The sequence below is a fragment of the Motacilla alba genome, chromosome 2 (genome assembly GCF_015832195.1).
Source record: "Motacilla alba alba isolate MOTALB_02 chromosome 2, Motacilla_alba_V1.0_pri, whole genome shotgun sequence".
NCBI classification, from domain to species: domain Eukaryota; kingdom Metazoa; phylum Chordata; class Aves; order Passeriformes; family Motacillidae; genus Motacilla; species Motacilla alba.
In genome coordinates, this window is record NC_052017.1 from 11,952,921 (window position 1) to 11,958,920 (window position 6,000).

The following is a 6,000-nucleotide window of genomic DNA, read 5'->3' on the forward strand; positions in this document are numbered from 1 at the left end:
CACCTTGGCATTATGCTGCTTTATTGTGAAGACTGGGAACTCATGACAGAACAGGTTTACAAGGACTGGCAAGCATGCATTTGCACAGAATATCTCAACAGATATCTGGCACTTGCTATATATGGAAAAATTGCTAAAAACAACTTTGAGGAAAGAATCTGAAGAACTACTTTCATTAGCTTCCAAAACAGATGTTCACATGTACATATATAGAAAGTGGGACAGCAGACAAACACATTGATTTGCCTGTAATGCTCTTTTGAACCTGGCATGTAGTAAAAGTAAAAATGTCACCTAACAAGATATCCATCTGCCTTGGTTTAGGCATCCAACACGGTAACTAAGTTACAAAGTGACTACGACAGTTACTACACACTCTTTTAAATAGTCAATGGAGAGAAATACCATCTCCAGACAGCAATTCATCTCTTCCTGAGATAGGTGTCTAGAGCAGATCAGATAAACTGCCCTCTAGGGAAGCCTATGTCTCGTTACTGACTGCTAGGGGAATGGGAATAGCTTGAACTGGGATATCCAACTTCTAGGCTTCTGAAATGTGATGAATTTCATTCTGATATAGCCAAAGAACTGACACAAAATCATTGGCCTGATAAAAAGAGGAAAAATATATCCAGCTAAATCCCACACAGTTTATACCCAAGAATATGAGTGAATGAAAATTCAAGAATATTAAAATTGCTTCAATCTGTTATCTGAATAATTTTCCATGATAATACTATGAGCTTTTCTCCTTTGTAATACATCTTTTACAGGAAAATAAAAATTTACAACTCAGATAAGGTTTCCATATGAGAATAAAAAAGTCTGGAAAAGTATCACAGCAGTATTTAATGCTTATAATAATTGCTATTAGGTGTAATTAAGATGTCTAATTAAAGGTTAATGTTTTAATATATATATGCATCTATTTAAAAGGCATCCAAGAGACGTAGGCATCAAGTAATGAATTTTTATTTGGTTTAGATACGTAAGTGCTTCAGGCTTCCTTGAAAAAACTTCCTTATTAGTATACACAGTCATATGATCACACATCTTCAAATTCACCTCATGCAGAACAGTCTCATTGTGTCTAAATGTTGACTGCAATGTTGCCATTCACATGAGAAGTAATCACAGGATCAAGACCAAGTGATATTTTTTTGGGAAATGTTCTCTTCTTAGTCTGTATTTTCCTCCAGGAATTTCTGAAATTGTCTTGTATAGTGAAAAAAAAGAAGTTCCTGAAAAAGTGTTGGAAAGAAATGATCAGAAATAATAACAGATCCAAATAATAATTATGTATAAAAATTTTTAAGAGTTATTATTTCAAATGAAAACAAATGTTCAGAATGCTGAAATTTCTTCCAATTTGAATAGTCAGAAATTTGATCAATTGTGCATCAGACATCTGGCAGTGGACCATTTCTTTAAACATTTTTGTGTGAATTTTGTTGAAACTGGGTAGACTTTCTTGAAAGAGGCAGCTTGGCATCATCCAGTTTTCTCAGAATATCACTTCACTCACTGGTTTAGCTGACCAACCATCTTTCCTGTGCCTCCACCTCCTGCTTTTAGTTTCTCCTGCTTGGTCACAGACCTAACCCATGGAATAATTTTTGTGAGTGTTTGAAGAATGCCTAACAGAAATACACCTGGATTGCTACTGGGAGCTTGAGTGGGCCCAGAGAGACAATTATGGGTCAAATGAGGAGCAGGAAAGGGAAGACCTGGGTAAAGGACATATCCCTTTAGATGTGTAGGGTGCAGGGGAGAGCAGAAAGATCAAAAATTGTGACTGGGAACTGCTGCGGACAGTGGAGAGAAAAGAGAACAGTGAAGATGTGTACTGAAAGGTGAATAGCTGGACAAAGGTGGTTCCTTTGTGGTTTACCTGCAAACAAAAATCTAGTTATGTTGCTGGAAAATGCTATCCTCTTTTTTTATAAGGCTGTTCAGCTTTCAGTCTCTCCAATACCAGCAAGACCTTTCTTAACACCGGCTGCACGAAGGGGGAACAATCTGTATCTGCCACAGAGGATTGAATCACCTCGGCTGCCATCCATGAAGTGGTATTTCTCAGTCAGACTTCTTTTGGCAAATTTACTTGTTTATACTGTGGATTAGCTCTTCTCAGTTATCTCCTTCATGTTTACAATTTCCAATTAGTTCAGTCATTCCTCTGGGGATTAATCAAATAATTTCTCTGCAGAATAGTAAACACCAGCCTCTAGAATAGTGCTTTCTTCCTCAGGTTGCATTTGAGCCCTCTAACACTGTGAAAAGAGTTTTAAGTTTACTGTAAAAGACATCATAATTTTCAAGGTATTAGAAAATCAGGCATTTATATGGAATTTAAACCAATACACACAATATGTAGGTTATTTTGGCAATGGGATAAAATGAGAGGATATTATCTCAAATAGGAAGTCCATTATGGCTAAATCATAAAGTTTGTCTTCTAATTAAATCAAATCTTCTTTGGAGGCTGTTTATTAGAGACCATGAAACTTACTGAATGTCTCCTAATGGTTAATGAAGTAAATAAATGAGAAATGTAACTGATGAAGAAAGGTAAAATTGCTGGATTTAACTGTAGGACTTGATTACATTGAGCCCAAAAGCTCCATCTATTGTTTTTTCATTTTTCCTTTCCCATCCTTGAAGGGATGTGTTTTTCATTATTGATCTCCATTTCTGCCTTTTTGTGACTGTTTCCTAAGGTGTCAGTTCTTTTCACTGAATATTCCTGTCTCTCTCTTTAGTGAAAAGTAAAAAGCTTTTGTACTAACAGTTCATAAAACATGGTTGTTCTTTAGAAATTTTCTGAACTTCTTGCCTTTCTTCACTAGGATGATCCTACTGCTGAAGATCAGAGGGAGCATATTTTAATACCAGATAAAGAAGCATGCAAATGTTAGCTTTTCTAGCCACTTAAGCATGGCTGGATAGAGCTGCAGATTCTAATAGTCATTATGCACAAATAATAAATCCAGAGGTATTTACGTTGTATTTTTTTTACAGCATTCAAGACTGAATAATTTAAGAGAAAGCTTCTGCTGTCACATCTGGAGACTGAGGAGAACATGTAACTGTCTATAGGTTCTCTGAATGGAGACTGCACAGTACAATACCTATGAATATAGATTAATGCATGCATATGGATGGAAGAATGATATTTTAGGCATATCTGAGAGTTAGAAAATTTCTCTATAATCTCCCTAGAATATCAGGGAAAGCTTAGGGAGATACGGGCCTTGCATATTGCTCATTAGAAGTGATTGGCTGTATAAGGAACTGTAAACTCCCTTTCACAGTTTTTTAAGGCACAGATGAGCTCTTACAATTCCTCTCACATAAGGGTATTGCTACATAGTCAAAGAAATTGGGCAAGCTGATTTATAATCCTTACAGTCAGGTATCTGTTCCTCAGAGTTTGGTGTGTCGCTTGTTCTCGGATATTTGTTTGATGTATTTACTCTGTTGTAGCTTGGTAATGGGTAATTCCCATAATAGGCTGTCATATTTCTCCTGTAGGGCATGGAAGGATTCTGTCTCATTTGCAGTATTATATTTAACAGAAAAGAGTTCTCATATGTGTAGAGAAGAGTACTCACATGATCATGAGTTGTTCTTCTGGCTGCTCTGCTGAAGGAACTAAACCAGATTTCTTTAGCAGAATAAATTCATAAACATACTTTTTATTTTCTGCTTTTAGATAGCACTAAGTCCAGGTGGGTTTCTCTTAGAGTAAAGGCATTAAAAGCGTATCTGATTATTATGTGCTATTTGAATATAGAAAAGAAACAGCATGCATAGACCTTCCTTAAAAATCATTAAATCTGTTATAGAAGCAGCCAGAAGAGTTAACAAATTCTGCAGAATAGTGGTGGCTACAAATTTGTGTTCTTTCTCTTCCCAAGAAAAGCTTCTGTGAATAATATGGGAGATCTAACAGAAAACTAATAAGCACTTCTATTATTAATTAAATCAGATTATATGTCTTGCCTGTGAACATATTTTAGAAGTGACATTCCTGACTGATTTTTTTCAGAAATTAGAGGACCAGCATGCCGGTAGAGGCTCAGCTGGGAGCTGGGAGATGTCTTCTCTGAGAGCAGCATCTTACCTCTGGAATACTGGTGTTCCAGCTGCGAGGTTTGCTGGGCGAGTGCCCAGAGGCATGGGCAGGCACTGCTCCCCTCAGCTGTGGTGCTCAGGGTGCTGCAGCTCCAGGTCTGGCTGGGCTGGGTGCCAGCACTGTGCTCCTATGATCCCAGGAGACGTGCTGCTCTTCTCCTTCTGTCCTTTCTCCCCAGTCTTCATGGCAATGTAAGAGTCCCCAGCTTAATGCGGGGACAGAGAAAATCCAAGGAGATCCCCTTGTTTCTTCTTCTTCTTCTTCTTCTTCTTCTTCTTCTTCTTCTTCTTCTTCTTCTTCTTCTTCTTTTACGTCTTTCTCCACATTTCTGACTCCTTTACTGAATTCTCAGCTATGTGGGATGCCTCCTCCTCTTTTGCATTTTGGGAGCAGTGTGAGTCTACATATGCTTAGCTAGTACTTGGGATTTTGTGGAACAGAAGAGGAGAGAGGAAGTGGTGGTGTGTAACCGTTTATTTTCAGTGAAACCTGGGTATATCTTCACACTTATTGTTTTCACAGAGTCTTTGGTATTTGGAGCAGGGAACTCCCTCAGGCACGATACTCATTTTGTGACTTTTTATTTGGGCCGTGAAATTCTGCTCAGCTTTCACTGGTATCAAAAACTTGAAGAAGGCCACATGAATTTTCATTAGCCTGTCTTAGGCTGCCTTCTGAAAACAGTTTCTACTTTTCTTCTACTGCAATTTTCCTTACCTTAGATTTTCTGCTAAGACATAGCGTTTTAGAGATGCAAAGTAAGTTTTAGGGCTTTCTAACTAAAATCCATCTTATCTAAGGGTGAGATTTATTTTTTTTTTACTCTAGCTTGAGTTACTGCATACATCTGGGATGGACTTTGATAAATTTACCATGTATCTTCCCACAAGATGATTTTTACTCCTGGAAGCTGTTTGGGGTGGTGTTGGAGAATAGGATTGGGAAGCAAAAATCTGGGTTTTCCTCATCTTTGTTTCATCTGTGTTAGGGAACAGATTTAATTGAGGGCTCTGCTGTCACTCATGGTGAGGTGAGCAGCTCCTGGATATTTTGAAGATAATTTTGAATTAAGAGAATGATTCTCTAATATTTCGAAAGAAATAAACTCCCTTGGACTACATTTGATAATTTTAAACGCATCATGAACAGACGTGGTTGACTCAGGGGTGAAGTGAAAGCATGTTAACTGTGCGCTGCTGAGTGAGTTAACTATGTGACCTGACACTCCTGATACATTAGTTGCTGACACGAAGTGTTTTACCACATGATAACTGCTTGACTTGCAAATGAAGAGGCTGCTTTGAAAAGCAGAGAACTCTGTTTCCAGCCCTTGGTGGGGTCCCATGTTTCAGTACCTTCTGAGGTGCCTTTAGGCGGTCCCTGCTGTTTATAGACAGAGTACTGCAATTTTACTGACTTTCATGTGAGTTTCTCAGAAGTTCAGCATATATTCTATCAGAATTCAGCTTAGAGTTTTGAACAATACCAAACTAATATTTTTCACTTGTTAGAAAGACTCTGGGTTTTGCATGTCTTCAGAGGGACTCTGTCAATATCCCACTTTGCAGGTTTATTTGGTGTCAGCTATGACAACAAAGCTTCACAGTTTTACAGTAAAGTAGAGTTTTGTTTGTCCTTTTTATCACCTGGTAAGTACTGGATGAGTTTCAGTGCAGTAACAAACCATAAAAACCAGAATGGAGAGAAGAATAAACTTTTATTGTTTTAGCAACAAATCTGTTCCGCTTTGCCTTTCCAACAAGACACAAAAGCCTGTCTTTTGTTTCAGCACTGGAAAGCCTTTAACCTTGTTTGCAAACACTAGCAATTCATCTTCCACTTTATGTTTATCTGAGCACGAA

At 37.9% G+C, this 6,000-nt stretch overlaps 1 long non-coding RNA gene across 6 annotated transcripts in view; it reads right to left on the minus strand.

Moving 5' to 3' along the window:
- Nucleotides 1-4,525, minus strand: part of LOC119697894 — a 40,672-nt gene extending 36,147 nt beyond the window's left edge. For all 6 annotated transcript variants that reach the window (XR_005255981.1, XR_005255982.1, XR_005255977.1 and 3 more), the window contains exon 1: nt 4,127-4,525. This is a non-coding gene — a long non-coding RNA (uncharacterized LOC119697894). The remainder of the gene's footprint in view (nt 1-4,126) is intronic.
- Nucleotides 4,526-6,000: the final 1,475 nt, after the last annotated feature.